This window comes from Aotus nancymaae, unplaced genomic scaffold (assembly GCF_030222135.1).
Source record: "Aotus nancymaae isolate 86718 unplaced genomic scaffold, 86718_ANA_hifiasm-v0.15.2.pri h1tg000099l, whole genome shotgun sequence".
NCBI lineage: Eukaryota > Metazoa > Chordata > Mammalia > Primates > Aotidae > Aotus > Aotus nancymaae.
In genome coordinates this window covers 3,878,212-3,905,677 of record NW_026988514.1, presented here as the reverse complement: position 1 = coordinate 3,905,677, position 27,466 = coordinate 3,878,212, and the positions used below count along the sequence as shown (strand labels likewise).

Genomic DNA, 27,466 nt, shown 5'->3' with positions numbered 1-27,466 from the left:
TGGTCTCCAACTCCTGACCTCAAGTGATCCGCCCGCCTTGGCCTCCCAAAGTACTGGGATTACAGGCGTGATCCACCGTGCCCAGCCTTTACATCTTTTAAAAAAGTAAAAAGAGAAGAGAACAAAGCCACATGTTTCCACGCGGATGGGACCGTCTCTGGGAAGAAGGCCAAAGGGAGAAGCGCAGGAAGGACGTCCTGGAGTGAGGAGACAGGGGAGACCTGGAGAAGTTGGGGGTCGGGAGGGAGGGAGGCCGCCCAGACGCCGGCGCGAGGGGCTCACTGTGTGATACATGGGACGCCAGGCTGGGCGAGAGTCAAAGGCAGGAACGTGGGCAGGGGCTGCAGGGGCTGCAGTGGGCGAGCAGATATCCTGATGGCTGCTCTCAGGCGAAACCTAGGCCGAGTGTGCTGCGAGTCGAGCAGGGAGATGCCTTGGGAGAGTGGCTGGCGCAAGCCTGCAGAGGGTGTCCAGGACAGTGTGTGCCGGCTGCCGTGCGCTCTGGCGCCACGCAGGGTGGAGTCCTGAGCCGGGCCCGCGGAGTGCGGTGCGCCCAGGGTTGCGGGCACGCAGGCTGTGAGAGCCACGGAGGCCCAGGCTGGTCCGGGCCTGCCACCTCTCTCCATTCGCAGGCTAAGCCCTGGGGCCCTACCCTGTGCTGCCAGTGCCTGCTGCGCGGGGCCCAGGCCGCCCGCGCCCTGCCCGGCCCTCCCTAGGGCCTGCGCGCCTCACCCCGGGGTTCCATCTCCCTGGTTTCCACTAGAGACGGGGTACGTGGGCCTCTCGCAAGGCGAAGGGTGATGCTTGTTTACCATCGCCATGGAGACGGCGGCGGGTGGGTCGCCAGGCGTGGTGGGCGGGGGAGAGGCTGCTCTATCCCCAGCCCTCCCTTCTCCTACCCCTACCCTTTGTCTTGGGCCCCGGCCCGGTGAGCCTGCCTGAGGAGGAGCGCACACCTGGCTCTGACCTGCAGAACCGCCAGGGGATAGAGTGAGGTCTGTGATAATTAGTTAACAGAGAAAATTAACACATCTCATTCTAGTTTATTTCTGTGCTCGTGGAAATAGTGAATGATTTAGAATCCTACGACGGTGTGACAGTGTCCGCTTTCACACCCTCAGGTGGTTCTGATGCACTCTGGGTATAGGACGCTCTGGCTAGTGCCAGATGGTGCTGAGTTCATGCTTTCCAGTTGGTGGCACTTTGTCATTTCACCCTCAAGACAGTACTGTGGAGGGGTCGCTAAGAGTCTGAATCAGCAGGTGGGCATTTGTAATAATACCAGTAAGAACACCGCAGGTCTGTCCAGCTCCACCCTCTGCTACATTTTTTTTTTTGTTTTGAGACAGGATCTGGCTCTGCTCCCCAGGCTGGAGTGCAGTGTTGGGATCTCAGTTCACTGCAACCTCCACCCCACAGGCTCAAGCGATCCACCCACCTCAGCCTCCCAAGTAGCTGGGACCACAGGCAGGCACTGCTGTCCAACTAATTTTTGTATTTTTTATAGACACAGGGTTTCACGATGTTGCCCAGGCTGGTGTCAAACTCTGGGCTCAAGCAATCCACCCTTCTTGGCCTCCTAAAGTACTGGGATTACAGGCGTGAGCCACCATGCCCAGCCTATTATTCATTTTTCCAGTTGCCATTTTCCCCCAAATATATAGAAAACAATGTGCCTCATATTTCACAAATGTTGGTATCTTCCCAGTACCGTGAGCAGGGCACCGTCTGCAGTGGATCAGACCAAGGTGGTCCCAGCAGCACTGATTCTGCTGAGCCTAATGGCAGCAAGCAGAGGGCAGTTTATTGGTGTTCGGCCCTCTGTGTCCTTAACAGAAGTCCCTGCCAGCGGCAGCCTTCCAGCCCAAGGCTCTGGGCCTCTGGAGGTGGAGTTCTCTCAGCTGGCCCAGGGATACGGTGCTGTGGCCCAAGCTCTGGCTCATCAGGTCAGAAACAGAAAATCAGCCTCAGAATCTCTCATCTCTAGCCAGCATTCTCCCTGATGACTGAGTCACAATTGTCCTATTCCTGATGGGTGTGGTCATAGAACAGTGCCTGTGGGTGGTTTTCCTTCTGGAGTCTCCCCAGAACTCTTGTGACCCAAGGAGTGCACAGTGTGCATGTGAGTGCACATCACACACGTGTTGTGCGCAGGCCCCTCGTCCTCAGCGGCACCCCAAGATCAGGCACTGGGCAGGTTTTTATCAACGTGCAGCTGCTCTGACCCGGCACCAGGATGGCTGTGGTGTGTGTGAGGCCCTGCCCCTCCCAAGAGCTCTCAGAATTGGGGTGAGGTATACAGAGGAAGCAGCCACCTGTCACAGAAGATGGAGTAGAAAAGTTAAGGGAAAGGTATGGCTGGGCATGGTGGCTCACACCTATAATCCCAGCACTTTGGGAGGCTGAGGCAGGAAGATCACTTGAAGCCAAGAATTCAAGACCAGTCTAGGCAATATTGTGAGACACTGTCACTACAAAAAAAAAAAAAAATTTTTTTTACCTTAGCCAGGCCTGGTGGTGCGTGCCTGTTTTGCAGCAATGGGGCAGGCTGAAGCAGGAGGATAGCTTCAGCCCAGGAGTTTGAGGCTGCAGTGAGCTGTGATCACAGCACTGCCCTCCAGCCTGGGTGACAGAGCAAGATCCTGTCTCAAAAAAAAAAAAAAATAGAGAAAGATATGGACAAACAGCTGAGGAGTTGAGATACCAGCAATCAGGAGGCTTTCCTAAGAAGGGGAAATTAGCCCTGGGCTCTGGAGAAGACATGGAATTTCTGATGTGGGAGGGTGAGGTGGTGGGCACCGCCAAAATCTCCCCTCTGTCCTTGCCTCCTTGCTCTTCCAGCTCTGAAGCAGGCTGGCACTTGCTTCTCTGTCTCATCCCTTTCTTTTCTTTATTCAAGAAAAGCTACCAAAACTTGTAAGAGCAGCAGAAGTCTATGGCATTTGAACCATATCCTGCTCCCACCCTACCCTACTCCCAACTCAGCTTGACAGAAGATCTACTCTGGGCTGCTGCAGCCAAGAAAATAGGGCTCTGGCCAGTGCAGTGATTCATGCCCGTAATCCCAGCACTTTGGGAGGCCGAAATGGATGGATCATTTGAGGTCAGGAGTTCGAGACCAGCCTGACCAACATAGTGAAACCCCATCTCTACAAAAAATACAAAAAAATTAGCCAGGTGTGATGGCATGTGCCTGTAGTTCCAACTACCCCGGAAGCTGAGGCAGGAGAACGCTTGAACCTGTGAGATGGACGTTGCAGTCAGCCAAGTTCACACCACTGCACTCTAGCCTGGGTCACAGCGTGAGACTCTGTCAAAAAAGAGAGAGAGAGTGAGAGAGTGAGAAAGAAGAAAGAAAGGAAGAAGGAAGAAGGGAGGGAGGGAGGGAGGGAGGAAGGAAGGAAGGAAGGAAGGAAGGAAGGAAGGAAGGAAGGAAAGGAAGGAAGGAAAAGAAAATAGGGCTTCCTCTCCCCTTAGCTCCCAATCAGGGGCTACTTCAACTCCAAGGTGAAGAGGCTAAATTCTTGTTTTGTGTGTCCAAGAGGTGAGGGACTCCCTTGACACATAGGATAGAGGCTCTACTACAGGCACAGCAGGCAAAAAATACAAGGTTCTGACGACCCTTACCCAGCTCACTGACAGGGCAGAGGTTCGCTCCAGAAGAAAGAAGCCGGGAAGACCAAGGCTACCACACCAACCCAGCTCCTTGAGACGTGGGCCACAGATATCCAGGGGGAGCAGCACACAATTAAACAAGAAAGCTGTGGCTGGGCACTGTGGCTCACACCTGCAATCCCAGGGACTCAGGAAGCTGAGGCCAGAGGATCGCTTGAGACCAGGAATTCCAGACTGGCCTGGGCACATACCAAGACTTCCATTTCTAAAAACAAATAAATAAATGAATATAAATAAAAAAGAAGGCCAGGTGCGGTAGTTCATGACTGTAATCTCAGCACTTTGGGAGGCCGAGGCGGCCTGATTACTTGAGCCCAAGAGTTTGAGACCAGCCTGGACAAATCCCATCTCTATAAAAAATAAAAAGAATTGGCCAAGCACAGTGGCTCATGCCTGTAATCCCAGCACTTCGAGAGGCTGAGATGGGTAGATCATTTGAGGTTAGGAGTTCTAGACCAACCTGACTAACATGGTGAAATCCTGTCTCTCCTAATAATACAAATATTAGCTGGAGGTGGTGGCATGCGTCTGTAATACCAACTACTCAGGAGGCTAAGGCATGAGAATCGCTTGAACCTGGGAGGTAGAAGTTGCAGTGAGCCGTGATTTCACCACTGCACTCCAGCCTGGGTGATGGAGTGGGACTGAATCAAAAACAAACAAACAAACAAAAAATAAGCAGGGCATGTTGGCACACGGCTGTAATCCCAGCTACTCAGGAGGCTGACGCCAGAGAATCACAAGCTCAGGAGGTGGTTGCAACAAGCTAAGATTGTGCCACTGCACTCCAGCCTGGATGACAGAGTGAAACCCTGTCTTAAAATAAAATAAAATAGGCTGGACACGGTGACTCATGCCTGTAATTCCAGCACTTTGGGAGGCTGAGACGGGCAGATCACCTGAGATCAGGAGTTCAAGACCAGCCTGACCAGCCAGGCACGATAGGTCACGCCTGTAATCCCAAAACTTTGTGAGGCCAAGGCAGATGGATCACTTAAGGTCAGGAGTTCGAGACCAGCCTGACCAATATGGTGAAACCCTGTCTCTACTAAAAAAATACAAAATTAGCCAGGCGTGGTGATGCATGCCTGTAATCTCAGCTACTGGGGAGGCTGAGGCAGGAGAACTTCTTGAACCCGGGAGGTGGAGATTGCAGTGAGCTGAGATCGTGCCATTGTACTCCAGCCTGGGCAACAAGAGTAAAACTCTGTCTCAGGAAAAAGTAAATAAATAAATAAAAATAAAAAAGACTAGCCTGACCAATATGAAGAAACCTTGTCTCTACTAAAAATACAAAATTAGCCAGGCACAGTGGTGTGCGCCTATCTATAGTACCAGCTACTCAGGAGGCTGAGACAGGAGAATTGCTTGAACCTGGGAGGCGGAGGTTGCAGTGAGCCGGTATTGCACCACTGCACTCCAGCCTGGGTGACAGAGTGAGGCTCTGTCTCAAAAAAAAAAAAAGGTGCTCACAGTTCTGCAGACTATATAGGAGGCATGATGCTAGCATCTGCTTGGCTTCTGGGGAGGCCTCAGAAAACTTACAATTGTGACAGAAAGTAAAAGAGGAGCAGGCAGGTTGTGTGGCCAGAGCAGGAGCAAGACAGAGAGAGGGAAAAGGTGTTCACTGCTACCTCTGCCTCCTGGGTTCAAGCGATTCTCCTGCCTCAGTCTCCTGAGTAGCTGGGATTACAGGTGACTGCCACCACGGCCGGCTAATTTTTGTATTTTTAGTAGATACAGGGTTCCACTATATTGGTCAGACTGGTCTCAAACTCCTGACCTCGTGATCCGCCCGCCTCGGCCTCCCAAACTGCAGGGATTATAGGCGTGAACCACTGCGCCCAGCTGGTGCCACACACTTTTAAACTACCAGATCTCAGCCAGGCACAGTGGCTCACACCTGTAATCCCAGCACTTTGGGAGGCTGAGGTGGGCAGATCACCTGAGGTCAGGAGTTCGAGATCAGCCTAACCAATACGGTGAAAGCCCATCTCTATTAAAAGTACAAAAATTAGCTGGGCATGGTGGCAGGCACCTATAGTTCCAGCTACATGGGAGACTGATACAGGAGAACTGCTTGAACCTGGGAGGCAGAGGTTGTAGTGAGCTGAGATGTGCCACAGCACTCCAGCCTGGGTGACAGAGAGATACTCTCTTTCAGAAAAAAAAAAAAGGTGCAGCAAACCACCATGGCACATGTATACCTATGTAACAAACCTTCATGTTCTGCACGTGTATCTCAGAACTTAATGTATAATAATAAAGCAAAACAGGCCAGGCGCAGTGGCTCACACCTGTAATCCCAGCACTTTGGGAGGCCAAGGCGGGTGCATCACAAGGTCAGGAGTTTGAGACCAGTCTGGCCAGCATGGTGAAATCCCGTTTCTACTAAAAATACAAAAAATTAGCTGGGCATGGTGGTGCACGCCTATAATCCCAGCTACTTGGGAGGCTGGGGCAGGAGAATCGCTTGAACCTGGGAGGCGGAGATTGCAGTGAGCTGAGATCTCGCCACCGCACTCCAGCCTGGGCAACAGACCAAGACTCCGTCTCATAAATAATAATAATAATGAAACAAAATTTTAAAAACTACCAGATCTCACAATAACTCAGTCACTATCTTGAGGGCAGTACCAAGGGGAATGGTGCTAAACCATTCATGAGAAATGCAAGCCCATGATCTAGTCAACTCCCACCAGGCCATTCCTCCAACACAGGGGATTGCATTTCAATATGACATTTGGGTGGGGACACACATCCAAACTATATCACCCTGTCTAAATAAACAAATATAAAGTAAGCTCTGAATCTCTTCCTGAAGGAACTGACTTTGTTTGAAACAGAGTGTGTGGCCAGGAACCATGGCTCACACCTGTAATTCTGGCACTTTGGGAGGCTGGGACAGGAGGACTGCTTGAGTCCAAGAGTTTGAGACCAGCCTGGGCAACATAGCAAGACCCTGTCTCTACAAAAAATAGCTGAGTGTGATGGCATGTGCATGTAATCCCAGCTACTCTGGAGGCTGAGGCGGGAGGATTGGGTGAGCCTGGGAGGTCGAGGCTGCAGTGAACTGTTCCTACATCACTGCACTCCCTGGGTGACAGAGTGAGACTTCATCCAAAAAAAAAAAAAAAAAAAAAGCCAGGCACAGTGGCTCACACCTGTAATCCCAGCACTTTGGGAGGCTGCAGCAGGCAGATCACTTGAGGTCAGGAGCTGGAGACCAGCCTGGCCAACATGGCAAAACCCTGTCTCTAGTAAAAAATACAAAAATTAGCTGGGCGTGGTCTCATACACCTGTAGTCTCAGCTACTTGGGAGGCTGAGGCAAGAGAATCACTTGAAGCCTTGAACCTGGGAGGCAGAGGTTGCAGTGAGCCAAGTTTGAGCCACCACACTCTAACCTGGGCAACAGAGTGAGGCTCCACCAAAAAAAAAGGTTGGGGGGAAATGGAGAAATTCAAGCTCAAGGGCACCCTTGAAACCAACAGCTCCTGGCCAGGCTAAGTGGCTCACACCTATAATCCCAGCACTTCGCGAGGCCAAGGTGGGTAGACTGCTTGCACTCAAGAGTTCAAGACCAGCCTGGGCAACAGAGTGAAACCCTGTCTTGGAAAAAAAAAAAAAGGAAAGAAAACAAAACAACAGCTCCTCCTTTTTTTTTTTCAATTTGAGACAGAGTGTCACTCTTATTGCCCAGGCTGGAGTGCAATGGTATGATCTCAGCTCACCACAACCTCCGCCTCCCAGGTTCAACTGATACTCCCTCCTCAGCCTCCCAACTAGCCGGAATTACAGGCATGCGCCACCATGCCTGGCTAATTTTTTGTATTTTTAGTAGAGAAGGGGTTTCTCCATGTTGGTCAGGTTGGTCTCGAACTCCTCAAGTGATTTGCCCACCTTGGTGGCCTCCCAAAGTGCTGAGATTACAGGCGTGAGCCACCACCAAAGTGCCCCATTTTTGTTTTTTTTTTTTAGATGGAGTCTCACTCTGTAGCCCAGGCTGGAGTGCAGTGTCATGATCTCAGCTCACTGCAACCTTCAACTCCTGGGTTCAAGCAATTCTCCTGCCTCAGCCTCCTATGTAGCTGGGACTACAGGCATGCGTCACCACGCCCAGCTAATTTTTTGTTTGTTTGTTTTGTTTTGTTTTGCTTTTGAGACGGAATTTCGCTCGTTGCCCAGGCTATAGTGCAATGGCGTGATCTCAGCTCACTGCAACCTCCACCTCCCAGGTTCAAGCGATTCTCCTGCCTCAGCCTCCTGAGTAGCTGGGATTGCAGGAGCCCACCACTGCACCTGGCTAATTTTTTGTATTTTCAGTAGAGATGGGGTTTCATCACGTTGGCCAGGATGGTCTCCATCTCTTGACCTTGTGATCCGCCCTCCTTGGCCTCCCAAAATTTTGGGATTACAGGCATGAGGCACCAAGCCTGGTCAAGCTCCTCTTGCCCTGTATTAAGGGCAATACAGCAGGCACCATGGCTCATGCCTGTAATCCCAGCACTTTGGGAGGCCCAAGCAGGTGGATATCCTGAGGTCAGGAGTTCAAGAACAGCCTGACCAACATGGTGAAACCCCATCTCTACTAAAAATATAAAATTAGCCAGGAGTAGTGGCACATGCCTGTAATCCCAGCTACTCGGGAGGCTGAGGCAAGAGAATCATTTGAACCCGGGAGGTGGAGGTTGCAATGAGCCGAGATTACGGTGTTGCACTCCAGCTTGGGCAACAAAGCGAGACCCTGTCTCAACAACAACAACAACAACAAAAAAAGATAGCAATACACTAAACCAGGAGTCCCCAACCCCAAGGCCACCGACCAGTACCTGATACCCATCTGCTGCCTGTTAGGAACCAGGCCTCACAGCAGGACGTGAGAACCAGGAAGGGAGACAGCTAAGAAAGGCCCACCTGCTCAAAGATGGACCTCATCAACTACCTTACCTGAATTTAATTGTATCAGATTGCTGAGAAATTTATGCCCCAGAACACTCTCAAAAATAATACAGTAATTAGTGAAGACTAGTATATGTAATACAAAATGAGGCAGACAGCTTAACAGAGAAATCAGAGGAAGAAATAGTCAAAAAGAGCCCTACTAAAACCATGTCATCCCAGGGTGAATGTGTACATGCCCATATGCATATGTAATTATATGTAATATCTTTTTTTTTTTTTTAGGGGCGGGGTCTCACTATATTGCCCAGGCTGGAGTACAGTGGCTATTCACAGGCGCAATCCCACTACTGATCAGCACGCAAGTTTTGACCTGCTCCATTTCTGACCTGGTCCAGTTCACCCCTCCTTAGGCAACCTGGTGGTCCCCCGCTCCCAGGAGGTCACCATATTGACGCCGAACTTAGTGTGGACACCGAATCAGCATAGCGCACTATAGCCCAGAACTCCTGGGCTCAAGCGATCCTCCTACCTCAGCTTCCCAAGTCTTGCTCTGTCACCCGAGTCTCGCTCTGTCACCCAGGCTGGAGTGCAGTGCATGATCTCAGCTCACTGCAACCTCTGCCTTCCAGGTTCAAGCAATTCTCTTGCCTCAGTTTCCCAAGTAGCTGGGACTACAGGCATGAGCCACCACACCCAGCTAATTTATTTTTACTAGAGACAGGGTTTTGCCATGTTGGCCAGGCTGGTCTCGAACTCCTGACCTCAAGTGATCTGCCCACGTCGGCCTCTCAAAGTGCTGGCATTACAGGTGTGAGTTACTGTGCCCAGTTTTTTTTTTTTTTTTTTAGACACAGGGTCTCTCTCTATGACTCAGGCTGCAGTATAGTGGCCCAATCACAACTCACTGCAACCTCAAACTCCTGAGCTCAAGGGATAGATCGCCCACCTCAATCTTCTGAAGTAGCTAGGACTACAGGTGTGCAAACCATGCATGGATAATTTTTTTTAGAGATGAGCACTCACTATATCGTCTCAGCTGGTCTCAAGCTGTCCTCCTGCCTTGGCGTTCCAATGCCTATTTCTTCTTATTATTAGTTTTTGATTCTCGCACTGTTGCCCAGGCTGGAGTGGCACAATCTTGACTCACCGCAACCTCTGCCTCCCAGGTTCAAGCAATTCTCCTGCCTCAGCCTCCCAAGTATCTGGGACTACAGGTACCTGTCGCCAAGCCCAACTAATTTTTGTATTTTTAGTAGAGATGGGGTTTTACTGTGTTGGCCAGACTGGTCTCAAACTCCTGATCTTGTGATCTGCCCGCCTCAGCCTCTCAAAGTGCTGGGATTACAGGCGTGAGCCACCACATCCAGTCTCCCAATGCCTATTTCTTTATAAATATGTATTAATTTATCTACCTGAGGAGTGTCATAAGAGGCTCCATGTTGCAGGGGAAATAGACTCCACTATAATAGAATAGTGAAGTCAAAAAATAAATAAACATGGGCTGGGCGCGGTGGCTCACACCTGTAATCTCAACACTTTAGGAGGCCAAGGCAGGCAGATCACCTGAAGTCAGGAGACCAACTTAGCCAACATGGTGAAACCTTGTCTCTACTAAAAATATAAAAATTAGCCAGGTGTGGTGGTGGGTGCCTGTAGTACAAGCCACTCAGGAGGCTGAGGCAGGAAAATCACTTGAACCCGGGAGGCAGAGGTTGCAGTGAGCAGAGATCACACCATTGCACTCCAGTCTGGGTGACAAGAGCAAAACTCCATCTCAAAAAAAGAAGAAGAGTCTTAGGAGTACATTTAACAAAATAATCACAAAATGTCTACCCCAAAAAATACAAAACATTGTTGAAAGAAATTAAAGAGTAAGAATCATAAATAAGGTTGGGTGCGGTGGCTCATACCTGTAATCCCTGCACTTTGGGAGGCCGAGGTGGGCAAATTCTTTGAGCCCAAGAGTTTGAGACCATTCTGGGAAACATGGTGAAATCTTCTCTCTACAGAAAAATATAACAGTTAACCAGGTGTGGTGGTGCACGCCTATGGTACCAGATACTCGGGAGGCTGAAGTGGGAGGATCACTTGAGCCTGGGAGGTCAAGGCTGCAGGGAGCCATGATCACACTACTGCACTCCAGCCTGGGTGACAGAATGAGACCCTGTCTCAAAATAAAAAAGTTCAAGTCCAGGCGTGATGGCTCATGCCTGTAATCCTACCACTTTGGGAGGCCGTAGGCAGGCAGATCACCTGAGGTCAGGAGTTCAAGACCAGCCTGGCTAACATGGTGAAACTCCATCTCTACTAAAAATACAAAAATTAGCTGGGCATGGTGGCAGGTGCCTGTAATCTCAGCTACTTAGGAGGCTGAGGCAGGAGAATTGCTTGAACCCAGGAAGCAGAAATTGCAGTGAATCAAGATAGCGCCGTTGCACTTCCAGCCTGGGTGACAGAGCAAGACTCCATCTCAAAAAATAATAATAGGCTGGGCATGGTGGCTCACGCCTGTAATCCCAGCACTTTGGTCCGGGGGATCATGAGGTTAAGAGACCAAGACCATCTGCCCAACATGGTGAAATCCCATCCCTACTAAAAATACAAAAATTAGCTGGGTGTGGTGGTGTGTGCCTATAGTCCCAACTACTCAGGAGGTTGAGGCAAGAGAATCACTTGAACCCGGGAGGCAGAGGTTGCAGTGAGCCGAGATCACACCATTGCATTTCAGCCTGGGCAACAGAGTGAAACTCTGTCTCAAAAATAATAATAATAATAAAGTTAAAAGCGTAAGTGCATATATATATATGCATGCATACATATATGTACACACATACATATACATATATAGCATCAGCCACGAGATCCTGCCAGAAGATGACAGCTCCTAATGCCACTTCCCAGCACAGGAGTTCAGTGGCCACACATGCAAGGCTGAGACCCTCACAAAGAGCAGGACAAGGTGAACACATCAGTGATAAAAAGCACGTAGGATATAATATATTCAGACAACATGGAGGAAATTGACAGGCTCTCTATGCAAGAAATGTATTACACATCTATCTTCCTACATGTAGAAATGTAGAGTAGTTTAGTAATCACCATGCATAAATACATAGAATGGATAACTATAGCAGTTACATAAATACTGAAAGAATGATGAAAAATGTAGAATAGTCCTAAAATTAATTCTAAGTGGAGAAATGATATAGGTATGCAAATATACACATATATGTATCTCTGTAAATTGGTAAAGTTATGCATTTGCATATCTATAGTAGTTGGATAAATATAACATTTAAAGGGACACTATATATAGAAATACTATAAAGCATGGGGCCCAGTGGCCTGCACTGTAGTTCCAGACTTAGGAGGCCAATGTGGGAGGATTGCTTGAGCCTAGGAGTTTGAGACCAGCCTGGGTAACATAGCAAGAATTTGTTTTGAGAAAATGGAAAAAAATACTATATTTCTTTTGTTTTTTGAGACAGAGTCTCACTCTGTCACCCAGGCTGGAGTGAAGTGGTACAGTCTCGGCTCATGCCACCTCTGCCTCCCAGGTTCAAGTGATTCTCCTGCCTCAGTCTCCCAAGTAGCTGGGATTATAGGTGCTTACCACCACACCCAGCTAATTTTTGTACTTTTAGTAGAGACAGGGTTTTCCCATGTTGGTCAGGCTGATCTCGAACTCCTGACCTCAGGCGATCCATCCGCCTCAGCCTCCCAAAGTGCTGGGATTACAGGCGTGAGCAACCACGCCCGGCCACACATTTCTTGATAGATAAGATACATACAGTTATTCAATAAATGTATATCCAGATACTTAATGGTTAGGGAAGCTTAGTTAAGGCACCTGGACACCATGAAAACATGCTTTTCCCACCAAAAGCTCCAGCTGGCTCAAGCCACAGGTGGTCCTGTCCAGTCCTGTATCAAGGTACCAGTGGGGAAACTGAGGGCCTGTGGAGGCAGGCACCCAGAGGGCAGCACAGCCAGTGAGGAGAAGGGAAGGGAAATACAGGAATGTGATGTTTTTGGTATTCGAGGTGCACTGAGCATGCTGTGTGCCAAGTAAGCCCTGCAGGGGCATTACTCATTTCATCTTCCCTACCCTGAGGTGGCTGATTCCATCATCCCCAAGTTACAGTAGAGGAAACTGAGGCCCAGCAAGGAACAGCTGCCACACCAACAACTTTACAAGCCTTTACAATGTCATGAGAATTTGTGGGCTAGTCTGGATTTTTAAAGAAAACTTCAGGTTTGAGCAAACTTGTGGACACTCAAAATCTACTCTCCCTAACCTGGGAGTGTCTCCGCAAAAATAAAAAATAAAATAAAATCTCATGAGAATTAGTGTACTAGTCCCGATTTTTAAAGAACACTTTAGGTTTGAGCAAACTTGCAGACACCTGAAATCTGCTCCCTGTAACCTGAGTCTCTGTACCAGGAAGAGCAATGGGGAGGGTGGAAATGATGCCGAACTGTCCTAGACTGCCCTCTTCTGGCCAGAGGAGGTGGGCTCAGCCGTCTCCTTGAACAAAAACCACTCTCTTGGCTAGAGGCAGAGGCCAGTCAGGAAGGGCCCTGTGCGGGTGACAATTTCCACTAACTACTCACTTCGTGCCTGGTGCGGCTGTGACTAGGGTGGGGAGTTGCTGGCCTTGGCCTGGAGAGGGGACACGAAAAGAGACATCTGAAGCCACGGAAATTTCAGAAACAAGCAAATGCAGGGTCACTGGGAGACACCCGGACATTACGAAGATGCAGAGATAAAGTTGGAAATGGCCGTTCAGCAGAGGGAGAGAGAGAGATGGGGCGAGGACAGGGAGAGAGACACCCGAAGAGAGACAGAGAGACTCTCCCAGACAAAGACCCACCAAGCCAGAAAGACGCAGAAGGACTGAGACACACAGAAGGCCCCCAGCTGGCCCTGCACCTGGAGACACAGTGGAAAAGGAAGCGTCTTCTCTGAATTGAGCCAAGACAGGCAGGGAGCCTTCAGCAGGAAGAGCTCTTCCCCTGCCCTTCCCGTAGTGTCCAGACAGTCCTCCCGCCCCAGCCCAATACCAGATTTCAAAGTTCCCAGGAGCTCTGCATCCTAGTCCTCTGGGATTTATTGGTACAAATGGTCTTGCTGTGGGACTTTCCCCAGGATGGGTTAGGACTCTGTGGCAGCAGGCTCAGCTTTCCAGCTTCCTAAATTCCACTGCCATATCGCTTTACCAGTCTCATTCTCCTGGTGAGCATGTTTGCCTTTTCACACAAAAAAATAGAGGTTTCCTCCCAACCAGCTCTGTCACACCGAAGCTGATAAGGAACTGTGAACTTTACTGGGCATGATGACTCACGCCCCTAATCCCAATACTGAGAGGCTGAGGCAGGGGGATCGTTTGAAGCCAAAAGTTGGAGACCAGGTTGGGCAACGAAGCAAGACCCTGTCTCTACAAAAATAAAAATAAAAAGGCCAGGTTCGGTGGCTCACGCCTGTAATCCCAGCACTTTGGGAGGTCAAGGTGGGTGGATCACCAGATCAGGAGTTCAAGACCAGCCTGGCCAAGATGGTGAAACCCTGTCTCTACTAAAAATACAAAAATTACCTAGGCATGATGGTGGGCACCTGTAATCCCAGCTACTCGGGAGGCTGAGGCAGAGAACTGCTTGAACCTGGGAGGCCAAGGTTACACTGAGCCGAGATCACACCACTGCACTCCAGCCTAGGCCACAGAATGAGACTCCATCTTAAAAAAAAAGAACTGTAGCTTGGAGAGGCCAGTGACCCTTCCCGGGTTTTGATGAAGACCCCTGCCTGGTTGATGAACAGAACCTGTCCCAACCTGCCTGGACAGCCTTGGGGCCTCATCTGGCCCCCACCCAGTGGCGAAGCAGAACAAGGACTGCCTCCTCATGAGTGCAGCCTCCTGGAGAAGGCTGGGAAGTCCATCGTGGAAGGCCTGGGGAAGGAGGAGATGTGAACTCCTCCTCAGTCAGGAGATGACATTCTCCTGCAATCTTCCTCTTGTCTTCCCCACATCCAAGGCCACATTCAACATTCTTCACCACTCTGCTGCCTGTGCCCAGAGGCCCAGATGCTGGAACCTGACCGCCTGGATCTAATTCTGGTCCCACCACTTACCAGCTGGCTGACTTGGCAGGCGATTTAACCTACTGTGCCTCCATTTTCCACACATAGGATGGAATCTTGCTATCATTAACGTCACTGAGCAGGCTGGGTGCAGCAGTTCATGCCTGTAATTCCAGCGCTTTGGGAGGCTGAGGTGGGAGGATCGCTTGAGCCAAGAAATTTGAGTCCAGCCTGGGCAACACAGCAAGACACCCCTCAAAAAAGAATCCAGCCTGCCCAGCCTGTGGGTGCTGATTGCTCCAAACAATCTGTGCATTCCCCATAAAGTCCAGCCTGCCCAAACCATGGCCAGTAATTCCAGAGAACAATCCCTCCAACCGGGCTGCCCAAACTGCCTGTCAATCCTCAAGAATGGCCCCTTACCCAGACTGCACCCCCACCCACTCCATGGCTGCTAATCCTGGAAACAATCCCTCTATTCCCACTTCAGAAGGGGGCTGCGCCGCCCGCCCCAGACACCTCCGCGCCCTCCGAATGAGCCGCGCGTCTGCGCCTCCTAGCGGCCACTGTGCTGGGTGCTCGGCGCATCTCAACTCGCGGCCACCAGGCAGGCTGCCCCGCACGCCGCCTCTCCCTTTCCTGCGGCTCGGAGGGACCCCGGCGTGAACATGCGCTTGTTTTTCATCGTCTCCATCTAGGGGCTTCCTTGTAAAGTTTGGAGCTCCGTGTGACCGGCGTTCCACGCGCTCGTTCCATCAGCTTCTCGGTGCCCGCACACAGCCGCGCGTGCCAGTCAGTGCCTGGGTCACCGCGAATTCCGTCCCAACCCGCCCCGGCGCCGTGACGGTCTGTCCTGTCACTGGAGACGTTTCTTCTGTCAGTGCAAATATATGTCATTTCTTGTTTTTTTCTATTAAAGACAGTGCTTGGTAGGAACATTCCTGCACTAATGGGGTTTCTGAAGCTTCAACCCTACGCGCCAGGCCCAACCACGCCCGGGACCCCGTTCCACGGCCCGACCCACCCACAGCCAGCCAGCCACCTAGCTCAGATCCTGGCCCACAACCTGCACCCCACACCCGCCCGACACTCAAACCCTCTCCCCAAGGCCTCCCCCACCAGCCGCCCCAGCCAGCTCCCCACGGCCTGAACCTCCTCCCACACCCGGGCTTCCCCAGTGTCCAGGAACTTCTCTGCCCAATCCCCCAGTATCCCGGCCCCCTGCATTCCAGGCCCCACACCCCCTGGCCACCGTCCCCCACGTCCCGGCCCCACCCAACTTCTGACTCTCCCATGCCCAGGGCCTCCCTCACAGCTCTCCATCACTTTGGTCACCTCCCCAGGCCCAGACCCCTACCCGGAGCCAGGCTACCCTAGGCTCCAGGCCCCCTTCAAAACCCCCAAACCTCCCCTCCCCACACACAACCAGGGGCCCCGTTAAGGCCCTTGGGGGTTTAGTGGCAGCAATGTAGGTTAAGCATCCTCATTCAAAGAATGCTCAAGACGGCACTGTACTGGAGAACCTGAGAGCCCTGAAATCTTGCTGCTCCTATATGAAAAACACTTGAAAGACGTTTCCCCAAATTTGACAATGTCCAAAAATTTCACATTAGCAATGGGGAGCATATATTCATGGCAATTGGTGGGGGGGAAATGTTAGCAATAATAAGTGAACTAGATGGAATGCACATTTTCTAAGCTATTGGTAAAAAAATTTTAAGACAGGGGGTCAATCACATCAGAAGATCTGTTTATCCTCCATTCTTTCTCAAAGAAATTGTTCTAATATTCTAAATCATTATCATATGAAGCAGTGATCATGATTATGCAGTTACTGGTACCAGTAAAATGTAATTACAAGGGAATTGATTTTAAAACTTAACTTTTGGAATTTTGTTATGCTATGCTTTTTAAAATTTGCAGTTGCTTTGCTTTCATCATTCTAAAATCATTCTTTTATCATTATAAATAAACACACACTTTGAGACAAACTAATTATATTCATAATTTTGTGTTCTTTTTTCTTTGGAGATGGAGTCTCACTCTGTAGCCCAGGTTGGAGTGAAGTGGCACCATCTCGGCTCACTGCAACCTCCACCTCCCGGATTCAAGTGATTCTTGTGCCTCAGCTTCCTGCTTATAGGTGTGCACCAGCCACAACACCTGGCTAATTTTTGTATTTTTAGTAGAGACAGGGTTTCATCATGTTGGCCAGGCTGGTCTCGAACTCCTGACCTCAGGTGATCCATCTGTCTACAGCCTCCCAAAGTGCTGGCATTACAGGTGTAAGCCACTGCACGTGGCCTAATCTTGTGTTCTCTTCTTAGAGACAACTTCCCCTATGGTGCCGACTTCAGCTGCCACTTTCAGATCTGCCCTCCTCCTACAGGGACAGGTGTGTCTGGTCCTCTGAGGGACACACCTGGGGCATTCCTGCTCAGCACCACATGTGCACAACTTCAGCTTTCAGAGCCAATGCTGATTGTTTTCTAAGGCAAGTGTGCCAATTTAGGACTGGAAATGAGTCCCATGCACCCCCTAGCTGCCCAAACCCAGGAGCCTAGAGGGATCCTAATCACCTGTGTCAGTGAAAATATGCAAAACGGCAAACTCTACCCATCCCTCAGGGCAAAACTGGTTCTCTAATTCCTCTGTGGTACAGGCTATAAATTCAGACCCTCAGTGTGGAAAATCCCAATGTTGATCATTAGAAGTTAATATATTAATATTTTACCAGTTTATTAAGGACTTAGAGGCAAATAATAGCTCTCAAGAATGTATACATCAAACCACAAGACATTTTTATTTTACATTATATTTTTAAAACTTGCTGCTCAATTTTTTTGACTATATGATGACATAAACTTTATTTATTTATTTATTTAGAGACGGAATTTTGCTCTCCTCAGCCAGAATGGAGTGCAATAGCACAATCTGGGCTCACTAGAACCTCCGACCCCTGGGTTCAAGCAATTCTCCTGCCTCAGACTCCCAAGTAGCTGGGATTACAAGTGCCCCCCACCAAGCCCAGTTTATTTTTGTATATTACTAGAGACGGGGTTTCACCATGTTGGCCAGGCTGGTCTCGAACTCCTGACCTCAGGTGACCCGCCCACCTTAGCCTCCAAACGTGCTGGGACTACAGGCCATGAGCAGCTACCTCACCTCCCTCCCCCTCTGCTCAATTTTTAAAAATGTGATTGGATTTTTTTCCCCATTGTTTACTAAATTTCCCGACTTCTTCAATAGTTCCTTCTGGTTTGGTAAACATTGCTCTGAGGCACGTGTCCTTCCCTTTTCTACTCTGATCAGAGGAGAGCACATCCTTTGTTTACTGCTGAGGCCGAATAACAAATGGTTGGGTTTTTATATTAGCTGCTGTTGTGGAGACAACAAAGATGTTGTGGAGACAACAAAGATGTTGTGGAGACAACAAAGATGTTGTGGAGCTCTGATCACATTTGAATCTAGATTTCAGGTAGCCACAAATTCAATGAATTCTTTAACTTATTTAACAGACAAGCTTCTATAAACTACTGACATTAATGGTCACATTCTATGCCAAGAAACACAGATCTAAGACCTTTCCAAATCACAGTGCCATGGGTTTCTGGAGCCACCAAACCCACCGTTTTACAGTCTTTCAACTTTAACATTCAGTGCCAGTAAAAACATTCTTGCGTTCTATTCCTACCAAGTAAATAAGTAATTACCCTTAACAGATGCTTAATCTCATTATAACTAACTTACTTTTATAAAGATTTAGATAAAGGAGTTCAATAGAGAGACTTTTCTTGGATAGAGCCACTGGTTGAAGATAAGAAACTCTTTTCATAAATTATGCCTTAATCTAAAATCTGGTTAAGTATTTGACTTCGTTGGCTCAGTTTAACTGGAGAAATGGCAAAGAGAACTTTATGACTGTGGCTTACAAATATTTAAAACTTGTTTTAGCCGGGCATGGTGGCTCATGCCTGTAATCCCAGCACTTTGGGAGGCTGAGACTGGCGGATCACCTAAGGTCAAGAGAAGTCTGACCAACATGGAGAAACCCCATCTCCACTAAAAATACAAAATTAGCTGGGCATGGTGGCACAGGCCTGTAATCCCAGCTACTCAGGAGGCTAAGACAGGAGAATCATTGTAACCCAACAAGCTCACCGCTGAGACAAAGACAAGGCCAAATTACAGGGTCCGTATTGCCGGAGGCCACGGAGGACTTGAGTCTCTCTAACCCGTGGTGGCACCGAAAGGAGGGTGTCAAGACCTTTTATGCCTGTAAACCACCTCCTGGGCGTGGGTGCAGGCGAGGGGCTTTGGACATTCCGAGGGCCAGAGAACTTTGGACATTCCATAAACCACCTTCTGGGTGGGGGTGAGGGTGAGGGGCTTTGGACATTGTGAGGGCCAGGAGACTTTGGACATTCCATAAACCACCTCCTGGGCGGGGGTGAGGCTGAGGGGCTTTGGACATTCCGTCCGAGCGCCAGAGGACTTTGGACATTCCAATTGTTACTTAAGTGGTTCAGAGAAGTCAAGATAAGCATTAGTTTACACAATTGTCTGGATAGGGTGGAAATTACAGACCTTATGGGTAGTTTCTTACAGACCTTAGTTACTTATTACAAGTCTTAAAATGGCACAGGGACCAAAATGGCATTGGTTTGGACCACTTGCCTGTCACATTAGGGTTACAGAGAGCAGTTTCAATGGAAACCCAAGGTATGGTCGAGGTATGCAGTTTATGGGGCAATTACCATGTCACAGTTGGCTCAGTTTAACTGGAGGAAATGGCAAAGAGAACTTTATGACTGTGGCTTACAAATATTTAAAACTTGTTTTAGCCGGGCGTGGTGGCTCATGCCTGTAATCCCAGCACTTTGGGAGGCTGAGACTGGCGGATCACCTAAGGTCAAGAGAAGTCTGACCAACATGGAGAAACCCCATCTCTACTAAAAACACAAAATTAGCTGGGCATGGTGGCACAGGCCTGTAATCCCAGCTACTCAGGAGGCTGAGACAGGAGAATCACTTGAACCTAGGAGGTGGAGGTTGCGGTGAGCCGAGATTGCGCCATTGCAACAAGAGTGAAACTCCATCTCAAAAAGAAAAAAAAAAAAAAAACACCAGAACAAGGATCACTGAGAAAAAAAAGAAAAAGAAAAAGAAAACAAAACCTGTTTCACTGACTGACTGACCTCTGAGAAAGCTGTCTCTGTGCCCCAGCAGTCTGCCTTGAAGCCTGCTTTATGAATCTTCACTACACCTGTCAGTCAACAGTGGGAAGATGACACTATCTATTTCTTCCTCCCACTAGCAACCCATCATGACGTCAGCCATTGGAGGCAGGAGCTCTGGGCTGCCCCTTTGCAGCCACTGGAACTGCACTGCCAGGAGCAGCCTGGAACTGCAGTGAGATGTGTATATTGAGTCAATCCATAAATACCAAGTAATTCTATAAATAAAAATTATAGGAGACCCCTGTTTTGGACTAAGCTTCTGCACTAGGCCCCAACAGATCAGTTTAGTCCAAAATAAGGGACAAGGGTCTCCTATAATTTTTTTTGAGACCGAGTTTTGCTCTTATTGCCCAGGCTGGAGTGCAATGGTGCGATCTTGGCTCACCGAAACCTCTGCCCCATGGGTTCAAGTTATTCTCCTGCCTCAGACTCCCAAGTAGCTGGGATTACAGGCATGCGCCACCACGCCTGGCTACTTTTGTATTTTTAGTAGAGACAAGCTTTCTCCATGTTGATCAGGCTGGTCTCAAACTCCCGACCTCAAGGTGATCCTCACAACCTCAAGATGATCCACTCACCTTGGCCTTCCAAAATGCTGGGATTACAGGTGTGTTGCCATATAATTTTTATCTAACATAACTTTCAAAGTATTTTCATTCTAATACAACTACTCCAAAACAGATTCATCTCTGGCCTTCCATCAGGAGAGAGATAACAGTCCAGCTTCCCAAATAGGCCAGCTTCAGTGCATGATAATCAAGTTCCCTCTGCCTTTAATCCTCACAACAAAAAGGGACCTGAGGTTAGCCAATCCATTCTTTTATCTATAGTTCTGTCTCCTTGTTCTTGCCCTAGAAGGAAAATAACCTTAAAATGACCAATTCACCACCAGGTGCAGTGGCTCACGCCTGTAATCCCAGCACTCTGGGAAGCTAAGGCAGGTGGATCACAAGGTCAGGAGTTTAAGACTCAGCCTGGCCAAAATGGTGAAACCCCTTCTCTACTAAAAATACCGAAATTAGCCGAGCATGGTTTCAGGCACCTGTAATCCCAGCTACTTGGAAGACTGAGGCAGAGAACTGCTTGAACCCGGGAGGTGGAGGTTGCAGTGAGCCAAGATCATGCTGCTGCACTCTAGCCTGGGTGACAGAGCGAGACTCCATCTCAAAAAAAAAAAAAAAAAGACCAGGCCGGGCGCGGTGGCTCACGCCTGTAATCCCAGCACTTTGGGAGGCTGAGGCAGGTGGATCATGAGGTCAAGAGATCGAGACCATCCTGGTCAACATGGTGAAACCCCGTCTCTACTAAAAATACAAAAAATTAGCTGGGCATGGTGGCACGTGCCTGTAATCCCAGCTACTCAGGAGGCTGAGGCAGGAGAATTGCCTGAACCCAGGAGGTGGAGGTTGCGGTGAGCCGAGATCATGCCATTGCACTCCAGCCTGGGTAACAAGAGAGAAACTCCGTCTCAAAGGAAAAAAAAAAAAAAAAAAGGACCAATTCACTTTTTCTTCTTTGTTTCTGCTTTCTTCAGCCCTTTTGGTCTATAAAACCAATCTCCTCTGCTCAGTTACCTGGAACACTTGTTCCATTCTATGGAACGAAGTGTTGCCTGATTCAAGAATCACAAGGCCAATTAAGATTTTTTTAAATGGAGCCAGGCACAATGGCTGATGCCTGTAATCCCAGCACCTTGGGAGGCTGAGGCAGGTGACCCAGTCTCCACTAAAAATACCAAAATTAGCCGGGCATGGTGGTGCACACTATGTTGTTGGCCAAGCTGGTCTTGCACTCCTGGCCTCAAGTGATCCGGGCCAAAATTCTAACTGCCCAAGAGGTTCACCTTGCCCGCTGCCTAGACAGAGCCAATTCATCAAGACAGGGGAATTGCAATAGAGAAGGAGTAATCCAGAGCTGGCTGTGCAGGGAGGCTGGAGTTTTATCATTACTCAAATCAGTCTCCCAGAGCATTTGGAGAACAAAGTTTTCTGTTTTTTTTTTTTTAAGAGATGGAGTTTCACTCTGCCACCAGGTTGGAGTGCAATGGCGCTATCTCAGCTCACTGCAACCTCTAACTCCCTGGTTCAAGCAATTCTGCCTCAGCCTCCTGAGTAACTGGGATTACAGGCACGAGCCACCACACTCAGACAATTTTTGTATTTTTAGTAGCGATTGGGTTTCACCATGTTGGCCAGGATGGTCTCAATCTCCTGACCTCGTGATCTGCCCACCTTGGCCTCACAATGTGCTGGGATTGCATGTATGTGCCACCTCGCCTGGCAGGGGAACAGTTTTTAAGGATAACTTGGTAGGTAGAGAGGGAGTCAGTGAGCCAGAAGTGCTGATTAGACAGGGATGAAATCATAAGGAGTCAAAGCTGTCTTCTTGCACTGAGTCAGTTCCTGGGTACAGGATACAATACAGACAAGCCAGTTTATCAATCGGGGTGTTGCCAGCTGATCCACAAGGGTAGGTCTACAAAATATCTCAAGCACTGACTTTAGAAGCAGTCTAGGGAGGGTAAGAATCTTGTAGCCTCCAGCTGCCTGACTCCTAAACCATAATTTCTAATCCTGTGGCCGTTAGTCTAGTCCCCAGGCAAGAAGGAAGTCAGCTTTGAGAAAGAGCTGTTACTGTCTTTGTTTAAACTATAAACTACAAACATGCCAGGCTTTGTGGTTCACGCCCATAATCCAAGCACTTTGGGAGGCAGGTGGATTACCTGAGGTCCAGAGTTCAAGACCAGACTGACCAACATGGTGAAACCCTATCTCTACTAAAAATACAAAAAAATTAGCCAGGCATGGTGGTGGGCACCTCTAATCCCAGCTACTCCAGAGGCTAAGGCAGGAGAATCCCTTGAACCCAGCAGGCGGAGGTTGTGGTGAGCCGAGATCAAACCTGCATCCCACCACTGCACTTCAGCCTGGGCAGAACAGCAAGACTTCATCTCAATAACTAAATAAATAAACAAACTACAAACTAAGTTGCTCCCAAAGTTAGTTTAGCCTACACCCAGGAATGAACAAAGACAGTTTGGCAGTTAGAAACAAGATAGAATCGGTTAAGTTAGATCTCTTTGACTGTCTCAGCCAAAATTTTGCAAAGGCAGTTTCAACATGGTGAAACCTCATCTCTACTAAAAATACAAAAATTAGCTGGGCATGGTGGTGCACTCCTGTAGTCCCAGCTATGCAGAAGGCTAAGGTGGGAGGATCACTTGAGCTCTGGAGGCAGAAGTTGCAGTGAACTGAGATTGCACCACTGTACTCCAGCCTGGGTGACAGCAAGACTCTGTATTAAAAAAAGAAAATGGGGCCAAGCACAGTGGCTCACGCCTGTAATCCCAGCATTTTGGGAGGCCGAGGCAGGCAGATTATGAGGTCAAGAGATCAAGACCTTCCAGGCCAACATGGTGAAACCTTGTCTCTACTAAAAATACAAAAATTAGCTGGGTGTGGTGGTGGTTCATGCCTATAATCCCAGCTACTCAGGAGTCTGAGGCAGAAGAATCACTTGAACCCTGGAGGCAGAGGTTGCAGTGAGCTGAGATTGTGCCACTGCACTCCAGCCTGGCGACAGAGCAAGACTCCATCTCAAAACAAATATTAATTAATTTTTAAAAAACAGGGCCAGGCACAGTCACGCCTGTAATCTCAGCAGTTTGGGAGGCTGAGGCGGGTGGATCACAAGGTCAGGAGATAAGAGACATTTTTGGATTTCAGATTTTTTTTTTGAGACAAGGTCTCACTCTGTTACCTAAGCTGAAGTGCAGTAATTTTATATATTTCAAATCATATTGTGTATGAAGCTAACACAGTGAAACCCCATCTCTACTAAAAATACAAAAAATTAGCCAGGTGCGGTGGCATGTACCTATAGTCCCAGCTACTCCAGAGGCTGAAGCAGGAGAATCGCTTGAACCTAGGAGGTGGAGGTTACAGTGATCCGAGATCACGCCACTGTACTCCAGCCTGGGAAACAGAGCAAGACTCTGTCTTTAAAAAAAAAACAAAAAAAATGCTTGGGACCAGAGGTATTTCTGATTATGGAATTTATGTTTTGGATTTTGGAATATTTGCATACACTTAATGAGATATCTTGGGAATGGGTCCCACGTCTAAATAATTTATGTTTTATATATACCTTATACACATACTCTGAAGGTGATTTTATATATTTCAAATCATTTTGCATATGAAGCAAAGTTTTGACTGTTTGACTATGGCCTGTCACATGAGACCAGGTGTGGAATTTTCTACTTGTGGCATCATGCTGGTGCTCAAAAACTTTTGGATTTTGGAACATTTTTGGATTTATTTATTTATTTATTTTTTTTTTTGAGACAGTGTCTCACTCTGTTACCCAAGCTGGAGTACAGTAGCACAATTCCAACTCACTAAGCCCGATCTGATGGGCTCAAGGGATCCTCTCACCTCAGCCTTTTGACTAGCTAGGACCACAGGTGTGTACCACCATATCTAGCTAATTTTTTTTTTTTTTTTTGAGACAGAGTTTCGCTCCTGTTGCCCAGGCTGGAGTGCAATTGTGCGATCTCAGCTCACCGCAACCTCCACCTCCCAGGTTTAGGCGATTCTCCTACCTCAGCCTCCCAAATAGCTGGGATTACAGGCATGTGCCACCACGCCTCGCTAATTCTGTATTTTTGGTAGAGACAGGGTTTCTCCATGTTGGTCAGGCTGGTCTCAAACTCCTGACTTCAGGTGATCCGCCCACCTAGGCCTCCTAAAGTGCTGGGATTACAGGCATTAGCCACGTCGCCCAGCAACCTGGCTAATTTTTATATATTTTGTAGAGATGTGGTTTCACCACATGCCCAGGCTGGTCTCAAACTCCTGAGCTCAAGGGATCCACCCACCTTGACCTCCCAAAATGCTTGGGATTACAGGCGTGAGCCACCACGCCTGGAAGAATTTTGGAATTTTTGATTTTTGGATTAGGGATGCTCAACCTGTATGTAGAAAACAGGTGCCAGGGAACAGGCTCTCAATGAGTGCAGGAGTCAGGTGCTATGCAAAGGAGACACAGAAAGGAAGAGGAGTGTTTCAACAGACTATGACAGGTGGCCAGTAAACGACTTCCAAGAATAAAAATATACTACTTAGGCTGGGTGCAGTGGCTCACCCCTATAATCCCAGCATTCTGGGAGGTCGAGGTGGGTGGATCACCTGAGGTCAGGAGTTTGAGACCAACCTGGCCAACATGGTAAAACCCCATCTCCACTAAAAATACAAAAAATTAGCCAAGCATGGTGGTAGATGCCTGTAATTCCAGCTACTCGGGAGGGTGAGGCAGGAGAATCTCTTGAACCCCAGGAGGCAGAGGTTGCAGTGAGCCGAGAACATGTCATTGCACTCCAGCCTGGGCAACAAGAGCAAAACTCCATCTCAAAAAAAAAAAAATATATATATATATGTATATATAAAACAGGTTAAGTTTGTGGGTGACAGAGGAAGGAAACAGACTCAAATCAAGCCAAAAAAAAGGGGGTGGGTATGGAGTAACTAATATTAAACAAGGGTTAAGTAAATCTTCAAATGGAGATTTGGGATAAAAATAGTATGGCGATCAGATTCCACTAGATATATTAAGAATCATGTAGCCATTTTACTTTAAAATGTCAATATTAAAACATACCAGAAATCATCTTTTGCAACTATTTAAGCTTATGATGAAAAACTTTAAATAGCAACATAAAACTGTGGAGTGGATATGTAGTTTTTCAGAAATGAGAGCAAACATCCAAAGACTACTTTATTACATAAATATGGGAATGGGAGAGTGGCCCAGAAACGAAATAGCAGGAGCTTAAACTTTTGAGAGGTCTTGAGGAACCTAAAAGATTCTAAGGTTCAGCACAGGGGCTGAGGGAGAGTGCCGAAAAAAGGGATTCAAGCGGGGCCTTGAATGCCAAAGCTTGTACTACACTTCATGTGTCAGAGGATAGCAAAGGGCGAGTCACAGAGCTGTTTAGGAGGCTGAATGGACAAGAATAGTTTAATGATTGGATATGGGGATTTGGAAACAAATGAAGTCTAGGATGATGCTCAGGCCTTCGGCTTTACCACTTGGATGGAGCGCAGAGAGTAGGTGGACTGGTTTAAAGCAGAAACCAAGTATTTATTTTAGGAAATGTCAAGTTTTAGCAGCCTATGAGACATCCATGTGGAGAAAGGAGGCAGGTGGTCTCCAGCTGAGGAGAGAGGTCAGAGAGGCAAGTTTCCAGGAAGAAGCAGCCAAATCTCAGAGGCTGCTGAGAAGATTAAGACCCAATTATCCATCCAAAAGCGTATCCATCCACCCAAATATTACTCAGTAATTTATTTATTTTTATTGAGACAGGGTCTTGCTATGTTGCCCAGGATGGTCTCAAAGTCCCTAAGCCTCCCAGTGCTGGGATTACAGGCGTGAGCCATGTTGCCCTGCATGCTCAGTGATCTATCTATCATTTTACTCAATAGTTAATTCACACATACATCCAGTTCCCACAGTGAATTCCATCCATATGCCAAAGTCTCTGAGAACAGGAAGCTGAGCGACCTGAAATCACAGCCCTGGGCAAAAAGGGAGGTGAGTGGTCAAGACAGATACACCCATACCTGTGATGTAGGGCTTGGGAAAGGTGGGCCTCCGGAAGCAGGTGAACAGGAAAAGTGGTTTTCCAGGTGAGGCAGCTGTTGAACTGGACAGAGTGGAAATGGCTCACAGTGGTCCTTTGGAGAGAGGATGAGAATTTGGATGGAGAGAAAAGATTGAATACGTGAGATATGGAGAAACTAGAAGGACGGGCTCTGACTGTGCAGGGACAGAGAAGCGGGTTGCCTAACTTCCCTTGGGTCGAGTCACACTGTATGCTGAGCGCTGTGATTTTGGAGCACTGTCCATGTCCTCGAGGGGGGTCATAGCCTGAGGGGCTGGCGCACATTTCAACAACAGTTATCTCCATATGACTGTGCTTAGTGGTGGCCTGTGCTATCGCGTGGGAAAGAGGAAATTCTGAAAGGTCAGAAATGGTGGGGGAACGGAAAAGTTTTTTATGTTAAGTGCCTGCAGGAAATGAAAGGGAGGTGCCCAAGAGCTGAGAAGTCTGGTATGGGGAAGCATGAATAGGAGTTGCACCAGGGTGCTAAGAGGTGACCTGTGCAGTAGGAGGAAACCACTCGAGTTCTCCCAGGCGCGGAACGAGCAAAGGTTGATGACAAGTGGCTTCGCCTGGCATCTTGAACCCTTTCGGCTCCTTCTCTTGCACAGGTCTTCATTCTCACCCTGCTACAAAGCCCTTACCAGAACGTTCTGAAATGCAAACCTAACCTAACAACTGTCTCACCTCAGCAAGGAGTGAGTCAACAAGAAACTCCCCGGGGTCCCGGGCGCCCTCTGTAGGGTTGCGGGCCTCACTCCTCGAACCCATCCCTGCCCGCCCTGAGCTCGCCCCCAGGGCTGGCCCTGCACATCAGCTATCCCTCCCAGCCTCCAAGGTCCCGGTTACTGAAGACCGCCACCAACACGACATGGCGCAGCATAAAGAGCCAAACAAATGGACTAAG

At 48.5% G+C, this 27,466-nt stretch overlaps 1 long non-coding RNA gene across 3 annotated transcripts; it reads right to left on the bottom strand.

Moving 5' to 3' along the window:
* Positions 1 to 1,037: 1,037 nt before the first annotated feature.
* LOC135271947 (uncharacterized) lies at positions 1,038 to 27,466 on the bottom strand. Of its 3 annotated transcripts, XR_010340072.1 has the most exons (5): positions 27,247 to 27,466; positions 26,519 to 26,632; positions 10,490 to 10,582; positions 3,628 to 3,880; positions 1,038 to 3,310 (listed from the first exon to the last, which is right to left on the bottom strand). It is a non-coding gene; the product is annotated as an uncharacterized LOC135271947 (long non-coding RNA). The 3 variants fall into 3 exon arrangements; XR_010340070.1 differs by having other exon boundaries at positions 26,519 to 27,466; XR_010340071.1 differs by lacking the exon at positions 3,628 to 3,880 and having other exon boundaries at positions 26,519 to 27,466.